Source organism: Colobus angolensis, unplaced genomic scaffold, assembly GCF_000951035.1.
Source record: "Colobus angolensis palliatus isolate OR3802 unplaced genomic scaffold, Cang.pa_1.0 Scaffold53, whole genome shotgun sequence".
NCBI classification, from domain to species: Eukaryota; Metazoa; Chordata; class Mammalia; order Primates; family Cercopithecidae; genus Colobus; species Colobus angolensis.
The window spans coordinates 3677779-3692831 of record NW_012118821.1 but is presented as its reverse complement, the minus strand read 5'-3'; positions in this window follow the sequence as shown (position 1 = coordinate 3692831).

The following is a 15053-nucleotide window of genomic DNA, read 5'->3' as shown; positions in this document are numbered from 1 at the left end:
ATGCCTGGCTAATTGTTTATTTTTTTGTAAAGCTGATGGGGGTCTCGCTGTGCTGCTCAGGCTGGTCTTGAACTCCTGACCTCAAGCGATCCGCCTCTGTCTCCCAAAGTGCTGGAATTATAGGTGTGAGCCACTGTGCCCAGCCTGGTTTGGTAGTTTCTTAAAAGTGAAAATTAGACTTACCATGTGATCCAGCCATTCCATTACTAGGTATCTACCCAAGAAAAATAAAAGCATGTTTCCACACAAAGACTTGTATACAAATATTCATAGCAGCTTTATTTGGAATAGCAAAAAAGGGAAAACAACTCAAACAGCCCTCACCAGGCGGATGGATAAACACATGGTTGATATATCCATACAGTGAAACACTCAGCTGTGAAAAAGGAACAGACTATTGAAACAACAGTAGCCCTACTCAGGAGCAGGATTTGGAGGAGAATAGAAGAAGCATATCTTTTATAATGTAAAAACTTGCTTTCTAAGATTAGAACTGAAAGATCTTTTTTGAAGATGAGTGTCACGGAATTGACATGATTTGAAGTGTTATGGCACTTCATTTGAATAAAAAATCGAAGTTGCTAACAAGTTCCATGTACTTAAAAATATTGGGACAGAGAGTTCAAAGCTATGAAAACTTTTGGGCCACCCATGAATATGAAATAAGATTAATAAGAGAGGAGAAGTCAGTGAAAAATCTGGCTTTCCATGCATTTCAAATTTTATGAATTACCATTGAAGGCTAGTGATGAAATGTTACACTCTAGGCATCAGTGTTTTCACATCTAACATAGTATCAGTCATAGAAAAAGCGTATCTGTCTACTGCCAAAAAGGGAAGAGGGTAATAGCATGTATTGAGCACCTACTGTATATTCAGATGAGGTCCTGACATACGAAATTCAGTCTCCGCTGCTCTGAGGGCCATGCAATCAGTCATCCTTGGATAATAGGCGTGGAGCTAGGGGTTGCGCTGTGAAGTAGCCATCCTTCCCAGGGTGCTCAGCCAGCACAAAGCTGTGGTGAGATTTGGGTCCAGGTCTCGGACTCCAGATTCCAAACCACACTTTTTAAAAAAAATCATCACCTGCAGACTGGCCTATACCTTTAAGAGTCTCTGTGTCTCCCTTTCATTCGCATCCTTTGGGTGGAGAAAGGTTTGTGAATATTTTAGTACATTTGATTCAAAAGACATGTCTTGATTATTTATCACATTGGTTCTCAAAGTGTGGTCCCTGGACCAGCGACATCAGCATTACCTGGGCACTCGTTAGAAATGCACATTCTCAGGCCTACTCCTGACTCCCAATCGGGAAACGCAGTGTGGGTCCAACACTGTTTTAACAAGTCCTCCGTTCGCTCCAGGCTCCAAGGTGGGACAGTCACTGGTACTGCTTCTGGCTGGGACAACAGGGCCCCACTGTGGCACTTGCAGCCCTTGACCCCCTCCTAATGGCGCTCTCAGTTTCCATGGTCCCAAAAGTCCTCCATCCCCTGCAGGGCTGCCCCACAGTGGCCTTCCATGTCCTCCTGGGAGCAGAGGTCCCCGCCACCCCTAGGGCGCAGCTGCGCTGCAGCTCCTCTGCCCAGGCACCTGCATTGGCACGGAGCACCCTGTAGGTTGTCTGCTTGAGGCCTCTATGTAAATACTTGCCTCAGCTGTTTCTAAACTACAAAAGCACACAATCATGAAATGAGGCAGAGGTGGGCTGAGTGCCGCCAAGAGGAAGAGAGATGGACATGGTGCTGGGAGGCTCTCAGTTCCCAGGCTGCCCTGGCTGGGAGAGGAGTCGAGTCTTAATCTCGTTTCAGGGGACATAATAAATAAACTACTTTGCCACTAGAGTGATTTATATGTTGATTTGGGTGGAATCTGTTTCATGAACAAATTTTATGTTTTTTTTTTTTTAATTATAGATTATTCCTTGGCCAGGTGTGGGCACAGGGTGGCTCATGCCTGTAATCCCAGCACTTTGAGAGGCCAAGGTGGGTGCATCACTTGAGGTCAGGAGTTCAAGATCAGCCTGGCCAACATGGTGAAACCCTGTCTCTACTACAAATACAAAAATTAGCTGGGTGTTGTGGCAGGTGCCTGGAATTCCAGCTACTTGGGAGGCTAAGGCAGGAGAATCGCTTGAACCCGGGAGGCGGAGGTTGCAGTGAGCCAAGATCACGCCACTGCACTCCAGCCTGGGCAACAGAATGAGACTCTATCTCATACATAAATAAATAAATTAGATTTCTTACCACTACAGTGAAGCATAATTTTATGATTTAGGCAACTACCCTAAAGGGAAATAAAACCAAGTGAGATTGCACCTGGTCTCAGATTTAGTAACTACTGTAATACCTGTAGTTCAAAACCAAATGCTTCTAGGGAGTGAAACAGAATGCAGCCCATACTGTGGAAAAGGGTGCTTCAGTTGCCTTATGTCTGTGACCAGCCTAAGCTCCTAGCCATGCAAATATATATCTACACCATACATGTGCTGAAACTAAGTTAAATTTCTTGTTTTTAATTGTCTTAAGTATCAAGCTTAGATCCTCAGAACATGTTGGAAAAACACGGCTCTGAAACCCACTTATTAAGCACTTGTGCTGTATCGAACATTTTACATTTGTTCATTGAACATATCTAGATAAATCTACTTATTTACAGCTATAGCGGTCCAAGATTTGGTCACAGCAGATTAAAACAAAACCTTTAAGTTAAAAATAATGTTAAAATTAGTGAGTATTTTAATACTATGGGAGTCTTTGTCTATGAGAATACAGAACGTTGGCCCAAATATTTCATTAATCTACAGGGTTATATACATTTGGAGCACAGTTTTGTTGTTTGTGTGTTTGTTTTTAATCCTCTTCCCAAAAATGAGTTTCTTCAGGCAGCTTGAGACTCCTGTGTTAGACTTAAGAGGAAAAGGAGTGGGTGCCTCTCACCTGGGACCAGTGGACATTATTAGGGGAATATACCAATGGTGGCAGGTTGATGACCTTATCTCCCTGCAGGGTGGCATTTCTCTCCGGGCTCTCAGCAGGTCTGCCTGTCACTGTCACCCAGAAGTGGAGCCACCTTCTGAAGCCCAAACTGAGGAGGGAGAGCCCAGGGTCCTTAGGCACCTCGCAGCAGGAGGCTGGGAGTTCACCCGCAGTGTCTAGTTCTTTGTTATCTTTTCTTTTGCCCTCTATTGGTGCAAAGCCACCTAGAAAGAAAAAAAAAAGGAGTACTAATTCATCCCTCTATTCACACAAAAAGACACATTGTTTAAATAAGAAAGGAGCATGATTTCCCAAATCTTCAGCAAGACCTTGAATAGAGTTTCCAAAGTATGCCTGCCGTAAAAGTTCTGTGTATTATTATAAACTGCAGATAGTTAAGAGTGTGTGTTTTTATCTTGAGTATATAGCTGGTGACTTTTTAAAAAATTTAAAATGCCTTTGTGTTCCTGAAAGCTGAGTAAATTCACACAGTATTAAGTCTCTCACAAAACGAATTCAAGAAGCTCTAAGTGTATGTTCCCTTGTTTTGTGCCCTTGTGAAGTATTTAAGCAAAAAGGGCTTTAGTGCCAGACTTACCTGATAATATGCTATGACTTCAGAAGAGCTTACAAAAGAGTGCTTTTATTGACTTTATAAATTAAGAACCTGGTATTTCAGCTCACTTGGCCTTCTGCCCTTCTGAAACAATCATTCCCTTCTGGGACAATTAGTACATGTTTTATGGATATTTGCGTTGAACTGGGTGACTTGCAGACACTCCCAAAGGAATTTTTAGTTAGAATAACGCTTCAACGCAGTTGCCTTTTGTCACCATTGTTGTCCACATTAATTTAAATTAAGTAAGTTAAACATTACCTACAATGAAAAAGGTGGTCTCTGAATTTTAAAACTCCCCCCAAGGTTTAAAGTAGGAAAAAAAAATATGTTCTTTGCCATGTTCAAGGATAAGAAAATGTTGTAAAACATGATTACTTATTTTTACCTTTCTCTCCTTAGCAATTGACACCAGAATAAAAACCTCCCAGGAAATATTCCTCCGGTCCCAAGCAGTCACCCTGCTCAGGCCCCAGAGCCCCCGGGGGTAGGGAGGTGGGCTCTGAGCCTCTTCCCCCTCCACGTCCATCCTGCCACAGCAGTTTGCAGGGTCAGCTCCTCCACTCCAAAACTGGTTTTGGTTTTTGTTGTTGTTTTGTTTTGTTGCAATTGCCCCGTGCTCTCTAAGTGCAGCCCACGGCCCTCATGTGGAATGGGAATCAGGTAGTAAAGTCAGGAATGTTGGTTTCACCTGCCCCTCCTCACCACAGCCCAAGGGTCAGAGCTGTGGAATGGCCTCTAAGAACCCAGCTCTATCACACCCTCCTATCTCCTGCTGCTGCCCAGGAAGGGTAGGGACCCAGGCTCCTGCACCCCTCGGATCATTCTGTCTCCACTCACTTTCTTCAATTCCTCCGCACCTACAGCACAGCCTATTTTTGACATTATCATAGCCTGCTTATGTGTGTCCTGGTTTACTAACTAGACAGGCTTTCATGAGACACAGCCTCTACAGAACCCTAAATCCAACAGATGTTGAGTAAATGCTTTGATGAAAGTAGTGATGAGAAAGGGGAAAATTACAAAAAGCTTCCCACTTTCTGATTAGCTGCTGCTGTGCTGTTTTCATTATTCAGTGATTTCACCATTCCGTGAATGGGCTCAGTTGTCTGCCTACAAATGTTGGTTTTGAGTCAAACTGAAGTTATTTTAAGACAGAAGGAGGAAATGGGCCTAAGTTTCACCCCTGGCGTTCCTGTGGCCATATCAAATATTTATATAGTGCTTAGAGTGGGCCAGGCACTTCACATGTATGGACTTTTATCCATACTTTTAGCAGCCCTACGGTCCTGTAATATTGTACAAAGGAGGACCTGGAGACACAGAGAGGTTCAATGACATGCCCAGGGCCATGTTGGTAAGCATGGAGCCAGGCTCTGATTCCGGGCTGTTGGCTGAAGTCTGTGGGCTTGACCAGCCTACTGCGCTGCCTCACCAAGACTCAACCCCGGTGATGTCAGTTTGGAATCTAAGGAGCCCAAAAGCCTCAGAGGAAAACTAGAGCATTTACAACTAGCATATATCCTCACCACCCCTCCTCCATACCTCCACCCCAAACCTGTTCTTCCTCTGCCTTCCCTGACTCTCAGTGACAGCCCCATCCACTTAATTGCACCAAGTCATAAATCTCCAGCCCCTCCCTCCCTGTCACCTCCAAATCTCATCCTCACTTTGCTGACTTTATACCACCAAGCACCTCTGGACTGCGCCCTCCTTCGGCAGTCACTGCCTAGCTCTGATGCTCCCCGTGTTCTCCCCGGGGCTGCAAAGCTCACTGCCCTCCAACGCGCATTGCCCCTCTGCCAGTTTTCCCAAATCGGGTCTAAAACCCCTCAAGATGCAGCATCCTCCCACGCTCCTGTTGCCTAGAAGCCAGACAGTGTGTTCTGGTTGAGCCATCAGAGCGTGGCCCCAACACTTTTCCCATCCCCCGCCGTGTCTTGCACCCTTCATCTCCGGCAAGCCATGGCCCCTCACACCCCGAGGCCTTTGCCTGTGCTGCATGCTCTATCAGAAATGTCCTCTCTCTTCTTCCTTTAGAACCCTTGCTCAATGCCATCTCCATTCAACCTTCCCCACCTCAGCTCCCCAAGCAGAGTTCATGGTTTCCGAGCACAGAGCTCAGACCTCCGTAAGGGCATGCACCGCCTGTGTCACATGCCCAGGTCTGTAGATGGGGCCTCCTCGTGCTGGCCCATGAGCTTGCTGTGCATACAGACACCAGTACTGACAGGGCAGGTAGGCACTCAGGTTAGCGCTCCCTCCCCAACCTGATGGCTTGGTAGATTTTAAGATTAAGAAACTTGAGATCTTACAGGAAAAACATCACAATGATAATAGAGGCCACATGCCAAAGAAGCATATATCTAGGAAATGTTACACATCTAGTTTGTAATTACGAGTTTTATACAATGAATTTCCACTTACCAGCTCATCAGAAACTTCAGGTTTGCTCTTCTCTGCATTTTCAATGCAATGACTACACTTATTTAGCTTTATTAAGAATCCTATGCATACTAAGATTTGGCTTTTGCATTTTGGTCCTCCATCTACATGAACAGCCCTCTAATTTCATGTCAGAGTTACTGCCTGCCGTCTGCTGATCCCCATAATGGCCCCAGAGCAGAGTAACTTGAGGTTTTATCATGCCTTGAGGAACTTTTATTAAAAGGACCACAATACCTAAGTAAATAATGCTCAAAGAGCTCCCCAATTCCAGACCAGGAGAGCATGGTTGTGCCCATGATAATTTCAGGCCAAACACGCACAAGTCTCTGCCATTCCTGAAGAGCAATCCCAAGACTCCAAGACCTGCTGCCCTTCTTGTCCTCACCTGATGCTTATCACAAAATTCTCCTGATTTGCCCAGGCACAGTGGTTCACACTTGTAATCCCAGCAACTTTGGGAGGTCAAGGCCGGTGGAACACCTGAGGTTGGGAGTTCAAAGAGCCTGGCCAACACAGTGAAACCCCATCTCTACTAAAAATACAAAAGTTAGATGGGCATGGCGGCAGGCGCCTGTAATCCCAGCTACTAGGGAGGCTGAGGCAGGAGAATTGCTTGAACCCAGGAGACGAGTTGCAGTGATCCAAGATTGTGCCACTGTCCTCCAGCCTGGGCGACAGAGCTAGACTCCGTCTCAGGGAAAAAAAAAATTCTCCTGATTTTTCCCTTTACCTTTTTTCAACCTCTAGCTCTTCCTTTTTCTAATCATCACCAACAGTGATGCCCACTTATTTGAAAGCTCCTGTGCTGTATTGAACATTTTACATTTGTTCATTTAACATACTAGATAAATCTACTTATTTACAGCTATCGTGATTCAAGATATGGTCACAGCAGATTAAAACAAAACCTTTAAGTTAAAATTAATGTTAAAATCAGTGACTATGTTAATACTATGAGAATCAACTCAAAAGTACAGATATTGAAATCCGTAGTACCATGGTTTAGAAAAGACATATCAACGTGGGTTGTAAAAGGCTCAGACTTCAAGTAAGGGAGCTGGCAGCTGGGGATGGATTACTGTAAAAACACAGTTAATAAAATGTGAATTTTGGGCCCGGCGCGGTGGCTCAGGCCTGTAATCCTAGCACTTTGGGAGGCCGAGACGGGTGGATCACAAGGTCAGGAGATCAAGACCATCCTGGCTAACACGGTGAAACCCCGTCTCTACTAAAATATACAAAAAGCTAGCTGGGCAAGGTGGTGGGCGCCTGTAGTCCCAGCTACTCGGGAGGCTGAGGCAGGAGAATGGCATGAACCTGGGAGGCAGAGCTTGCAGTGAGCTGAGATCCGGCCACTGCACTCCAGCCCGGGCGACAGAGCGAGACTCCGTCTCAAAAAAAAAAAAAAATGTCAATTTTGGCCGGATGAATTAATCCCTCTTTGCTTTTTCCCTACCTATAAAGCAAATATAAATCTCTCTTGTACTAAAATGTGGTGAGATGCTCCAATAATTTTTTTTTTAAGATGGAGTTTCACTCTTGTCGCCTGGGCTGGAGTGCAATGGCGTGATCTTGGCTCACTACAACCTCCACTTCCCAGGTTCAAGTGATTCTCCTGCCTCAGCCTCCCAAGTAGCTGGGATTACAGGCATGCACCACCACGCCCGGCTAATTTTTGTATTTTTGGTAGAGATGGGGTTTCACTATGTTGATCAGGCTGGATGGTCTTGAACTCCTGAGCTCGAGTGATCCACCCGTCTTGGCTTCCCTAAGTACTGGGATTACAGACGTGAGCCACCACACCCAGCCACTCCAACAATTTTAAATGGACACTATTTTATAATAGAGATGTTTGATCACTAATAACCCTTTCTTCAAAGAGTGAAATATGCACCTGTGAGCCAGCAAGCCTCACCACGGCCTCTCAGCTCCCCTGTCTGGGGTGTTTGCTTGAAATGGCATTGAGCCTAATGGTTCTGCCCTGCTCGGTGTCAGTCAGAGGCAAGAAAGGTTCACTGGAGGTTAAGGCCAGGGCCCTTGAGCCCAGGGCTTTTTGGTAACTGTGTTGCAACTATTGAGCCTTCCTTGGAATGATCAATCTACAGTGAAGCCACAGGAAAAGAATGTGAGAGACCTAGGTTCTTCTAGCTGCCAACAAGTGGGTGACACCCAACATGACATAGCTTCTTCTGGCCCCATTCTGAAATGGGGAGAGCTGGCTGCTGGCTTCTTGGCAACTGGGTCTGGGTCAAGTCCCAAGTATTTGACAAGACTCACCTTAGACTCCAGTCATCCTGGCAGTGGCAGGCAGGTATGGTGGGGACGGGTGTCAAACCTTCATAAGCAAGCATGCTCAAGACAGTGTCACAGAAGACACAGGAAAACAGAGCCTGTGGATACCAAACAACCGAGAGCTAATCCGCAGAGTCAGTGTGTTCTCTAAGTTTGAGAATCAACTTAGGGAGTAATCAAATGCCATCTTCCAAACCAGACACTGTCACTAGCACCTGCCATGGCTGCCACATGCATCCAGGTGCTCTGTAATGAGTGCTGTGGGCTGAACCCAAAATCTCATACAGAAATGCCCACTCACTGGCAGTACCATCACTAGAAGGAAAATACGGGGTTTGGAAACAAGATATCTGGGTTCTAGTCCCAAACTTATTGACTACGAGACTTACATACATTATTTGATCTCTCTGGACCTTGTTTCTCCATCTACAAGTTGGGTAGAACTCTGCCTACTTCAAAGGGTTGTGTTAAGAATCAAAATGAGCTCAGGTATGTGATCACATTGAACACTGAATTCTGCCAGAAGAAGGTACATGTCATCATCATCCTGAATAACAACAGTGATTGTTGATCATCTACCATATGCTTGTCTCTATGCCAGATGATGAGGGCATTTTAAAAATATGAGATATAGTTTTTGTCCCTTAAGCAGCTTATGCTACAGTGAGGGAAAATGGGGAAATGGAAAGTTTCATATTGATTGAGTTCCTGAAATGTGCCTGGCATTGTCTGAGATACTTTTCTTAAACCAAAACAAACACAATCCTTGGTGATAGGAATGATTATCCCAATCCCATAGCTGAGGAAAGTGAGGCTCAGAGGGTAAGAAAGTTTCCTTGTCACAGAGCTGGTGGTGAGGGTGGAGATTTTACACTCCCTGCCTCCCACACCAGTTTCTCCAGAGTGGAAAGACTTTCATCTTGCACTGGCACAACCATGAGACCCCGGGTTCTGGTGAACCGGGGGGACAGGTGCTTGGATGTCAGGATGAAGGCTCTGCCATCATCTTTCAGCCCCCTGAGATGTCCCTTCTCAATATGGGCTGTTTCATCAGGGCTGAAGTTCCTGAATGTGGGGAATCCCACAAATGGATTAGGTAACATGTCCAACCAACAAGGATGTGGAGGAACTGGACGGGGTTCCTGCCACCTAGTCTTTAAAGAAGATGAATGCTGTCTGCCAGCGTCTCTCTGCCAGCGTCTCTCTGCCAGCGTCTCTCTGCCAGTGTCTCTCTGCCAGCGTCTCTCTGCCAGTGTCTCTCTGCCAGTGTCTCTCTGCCAGGCATTGTGTGAGTCTTTAAGTACTGTATTCATAGTTAACCCCACATCTCTTGATGTATTTTCCATGTTTTACAGATAAGAAAAGCAAGGGGCCGGGCGCGGTGGCTCAAGCCTGTAATCCCAGCACTTTGGGAGGCCGAGACGGGCGGATCACGAGGTCAGGAGATCGAGACCATCCTGGCTAACATGGTGAAACCCCGTCTCTACTAAAAAAATACAAAAACTAGCTGGGGGAGGTGGCGGGCGCCTGTAGTCCCAGCTACTCAGGAGGCTGAGGCAGGAGAATGGCGGGAACCCGGGAGGCGGAGCTTGCAGTGAGCTGAGATCCGGCCACTGCACTCCAGCCTGGCTGATAGAGTGAGACTCCGTCACAAAAAAAAAAAAAAAAAAGAAAGAAAAGCAAGGGCTGGCAGTGAAGTGGTGGACTAAAGATAAAAATCAGAGGCAGCCCTGGCATGCGAATCTGTATCTGCCTCAGTTCCTCCCTCCGAATCGTGCAGAACCGAGTCAAGTAAAGGCAGAGCCACTTGCGATAAGTGGCTTCATGAAGGACAGTGGAGGTGCTCGGCGAGTCCTCCTACCGGGATGGGAAGGGTTCCTAGAAGAGCTGGCATTTGAAGTTGGTCACTAAAGATGTAACTTGGGTGGCAAGGGAGAGAAGAAAAGCACAGGTAATGCCAGGGCCTGAGATTCGGGACGTGCTCAGAGAACTCTGTGACAGAGGCACAGTGACTCTGCTGAGATCACCCTGCTGGTCAATAGAAGAACCTGAACTAGAACCCAGGTCTTATAACTCTAAATCTACTCTCCACCTCCCGACACCACTCATTGCACCCATGAGCCTGTTAGTACTATACCATATGGTCTCCAATGGGAGTGGGGGTCCAAATTAGTTCTCTACTCTGAAACTCATGACTTGGGAAGGTACCTTCAAAGATCCTCTTTCTTTGAAAAAACACTAGCTCGGAGCTTAAAAAGTTTATTGCCAAACAAATAAAAAGATGAAAAACCTCACTCATAACTTTAAAAAAAGCAAATCAAAACAACGAGATCCCATTTTTCAACTCATAGGCTAGCCAAGCAAACGTCAATGGTTCCCATGGTTGTCCAGGGTGTGGCATGGTAGGTAGTCTCATACTTTGTGGTAGGAGTCGAAATAAGAGCAGCCTTTTGGAAAACAATCTGGCAAGAACCAGGAAAATGGCAGCTGTAGGCCGGGCGCGGTGGCGGTGGCTCATGCCTGTAATCCCAGCACTTTGGGAGGCTGAGATGGGTGGATCACCTGAGGTCAGGAGTGCAAGACCAGCCTGGCTAACACAGCAAAACCCCGTCTCTACGAATAATACAAAAATTAGCTGGATGTGGTGGCAGGTGCCTGTAATCCCAGCTATTCTGGAGACTGAGGCCTGAGAATCACTTGAACCCAGGGCGTGGAGGTTGCAGTAAGCCAAGATCGCACCACTGCATTCTAGCCTGGGCAACAAGAGCCAAACTCCATCTCAAAAAACAAACAAACAAAAAACCAAATGGCAGCCGTGCATTCCCTTTTCTCAATAACTCAGATTCTAGGAATTTATCCTATGGCAATACCTGATCAAGTGTGCAAAAATGTAGTTAGAGGAATGTGTTATTGTGAATGTTTGTAATTAACAAAAGCTAGGGGAAAAAATCCTAATTGTTCACCAATACATTCTAGTTATTGTATGGCCACTCAAAGAAACACTAGACAGCCATTTTTTAAAAGTGTACTGGATTTCTATGTGCTGATGTGGAAAATCTTAAACCATAGAAAGGAAAAACAAGCAAGCTGTGGAAGATTGTGCAGTCCGAATCCCATTTGTCTAAGAAAATAAAGCATGTGAGTGCTTGTACAGACAGAAGATATCTGGAAAGATAAACACAAATTGTTCATAGTGGTTATCTTGAGGACGAGGAGCTAGGGATGGGGGAGGCCAGGGACTGTATTCTGTATCTTTCTGCAGAGCTTTGATTTCTTCCTTTCTCCCTTTCTTTGTCCCTTTCCTAATCCCTTTCTGTCTTTTTTTTCTTTTTGAGATGGGGTCTTGTTCTGTCGCCCAGGCTGGAGTGCAATGGCACGATCTTGGCTCAGTGCAACCTCCGCCTCCTGGCTTCAAGTGATTCTCCTGCCTCAGCCTCCCGAGTAGCTGGGAATATAGGTCCCCACCACCATGCCCAGCTAAGTTTTGTATTTTTGTTAGAGATGGGGTTTCACCATGTTGACCAGGCTGGTCTCAAACCCCTGACCTCAGGTGATCCACCTGCATCAGCCTCCCAAAGCGCTGAGATTACAGGCAAGAGCCACCACACCCGGCCTTTTTTTTTTTTTTCCTTAAAAAACTATATGCACATATTACTTTTATAATTTAAACAAATAGTAAAGAACTTAAAAATGAAGAGGATAGGCCAGGCGTGGTGGCTCACACCTATAATCCCAGAACTTTGGGAGGCTGAGATGGGAGGATCATTTGAGCCCAGGAGTTCGAGACTAGCCAGGGCAATATGGTGAGACCCTGTCTCTAGAAAACACACAAACACACACACACACACACACACACACACACACTAGCCGGGTGTGGTGTGCACGTGTAGCCCCAGCTACTCAGGAGGCTGAGGTGGGAGTATCACTTGAGCCTGGGAAGTCAAGGCTGCAGCAAGCTGTGATGGTGCCACTGTACTCCAGCCTAGGCAACAGAGCGAGACCCTGTCTCAGATAAAATAAAATGAAATAAATAGGGTTAATGGCAACAGGTCATAGATGGAGACTTGCATTTCTGTTTTAGAGAGCTATTAGAGACAAACTAAACAATCCCATATTCAAATTGACAAAATAGACCCAATGTTTTTAATTACTACAGCTATGGTTTAATAACCTCAGGCTTTTCCTGTTCTTGTTTTTGGTTTTATGATTTGAAATTTCTTCATTCATCCCCTATTTATTTTGTGCCTACCATGTATAGGCTCAAGGGCTTTCATCTTCTGCAACGGGAGGGTCATTTAAAAGAGCCCCAGCTACACTACAGAAGGGAGGAGACTGAGGGCAGAATGCATGCCTGCAGAGGACTGGATCTATTCAGTAGACGTTTGCTGGTTATTTTCTATGTATATACCAGGCATCAGGAACATAAAATGAAGGTGGTGCAATCCCTGCCCTCTCTGGAAAAGCCCACACTTGGTGGAGACAGACACAAACAGGAAAGACAAACATGGTGATGGGTAATGCAGAAGGCGCTGTGGATCCCACAGGACACCTTGCCCAGCCTAGAGAGTTGGGAAGGCCACCTGGAGGAAATGAGCCACTCTGAAAGTTGAGTGGAGTGGGCTAAGCATGGAGGAGAGGAGCAGGGAATGGGGGGACAGTGCTTGGGAGTGAGCAGTAAGGGAAGTGTTGGACCGCCAAGGGGAGGCTGAGCTCAGGAGTGTGGACTTTATGGTGAGTATAACTGAGTGACAAGAAATCTGTGTTTTATAAAGGTCACTCCAGTGGCAGTGTGGAGCCAGATCAGAGGAAAAAGAGGAAAGGCAGGTGGAAGGACACTGTTCCCAAGTCAGTTACTTTGGCACCACCCTGATGATTCGTACCCTATTTGGGACCACCTATGCTGTTATTGAGTAGTATTTTTCTTAAATTAGCTTGCTTAGAAAATATAATGATTTGGCAGTCACGGTGGCTCATGCTTGTAATCCCAGCACTTTGAGAGGCCAAGGCGGGCAGATCACCTGAGGTCACGAGTTCAAGACCTGCCTGGCCAACATGGTGAAACCCCATCTCTACTAAAAATACAAAAATTAGCCGGGCGTGGTGGTGGGCGCCTGTGATCCCAGCTACTTGGGAGGCCGAGGCAGGAGAATTGCTTGAACCCAGGAGGCAGAAGTTGCAGTGAGCTGAGATCACGGCACTGCACTCCAGCCTGGGCAACAGAGGGAGAGAGGAAGAAAGAAGAAGAAGGAGAAGGAGAAGGAGGAGGAGGAGGAGGAGGAGAAGGAAGAAGAAGAAGAAGAAGGAGGAGGAGGAGGAGGAGGAGAAGGAGAATAATGAGAAGAAAAAGAGGAGGAGGAAGAAGAAAGAAGAAGAAGAAGAAAATTGATTTAAACAGGAAACTAGTTATAAGAGCAAACAACAAGCTGCATGGATCCAGTGCTGGGATCGGGGTCAGAGGACAGAAACTGCGAAGGGCGGCCTCAAATGAGGCTGCCAATTCGGGTCCCTGAAGGCCTAGGACCAGGGCACAGAGGAGGGGGCTGCTGGCTACAGGAGGGCCCTGTGACTTCTTGCTGCTCCTCACTTCACCTCCTTCCCTTGGCTTCCATGATTCCATTGCTTCCGACCTCGGTGTCCCCGTCTTCTGTCTCCTCCACTGGCTCTTCTTCCCAGCCTTTCTGTGTCGGAGGCTCCTGGATCCAGCATGGGTCCCATCCTCTTTCCTCCCTGCCTTCTCATGGTTTTAAATGGCCTCTAGATGTGGGCGGCGCCCAGATATGAGCTTCAGCCCAGACTTCTCCCCTGCACTCCAGCCTCGTACTCAGGAGCCCACCTGATACATGATTTGGATCTCCCATACATCTTGAGCTTAGCACGTCCAAAATGGACTCTTGTTCTCCCCAAAATCTTCTATGCCCCAAATCTTCATATCCCAGGGGATGGCAAATCATTCCTCCAGTTGCCCAGCTGGAAACCCTGTAGTTATCCTTGATTCCCTCCTCCTCTCACACCCCATATCCAATATTCAGACAATCCTGTTGGTTCCACCTTCAAAGCATATCCAGAAGTCGGCCACTTCCCACCACCTCACTCTATGATGGCAGTGGCCTCCTACCTGGTCCCCACCACGCAGCAGCAAAAGAACTATTTTAAAATGTGAGATCCTGTCACTTCCCCGCTCCAAGCCCCTCCAATGCATCCCCACCTCGCCCAGAGAAAAGCCACAGTCCTTACGGAAGCCGGCAAGGCCCTGCTCAATCCGCTCCCCTGCGACCACTATCTCTGACCCCAGCTCCTGGCTCCCTGTGTCCCTCCAGCCACCCGGGTCCCCTCACGGGTCACTGAACACACCAGGGTCCCTGCCTCAGGCACAGTCCCACCTTCGTGGCCCCTCATCTCCTTCAAGCCTGGCTCCTCCCCGCCTCCCCAGGGCCTGCCTGCTTTACCTTTCAACCAGCCACACCATTTACTTATTTTTGTATTGCCCGTTACCCCAACTAAGAAGGCGAGGAGTTGTGTCTGTTCTATTGACTGCCCTGTCTCCGGCGTCTGGGGCCGCGCCTGCCCTAGTGTCAGGTCCGACGCTGGGCATGTGGGGACTCAGTGGGCAGACCCTGGGAAAGACGGCAGCTCGGGAAGGACAAGTCGGGGCTGTCGCAGTGGAATGGTACCCGGGGCTGGCCCGGGGCGCGCGACTGTACGAGCAGCGTGGGGCGGCC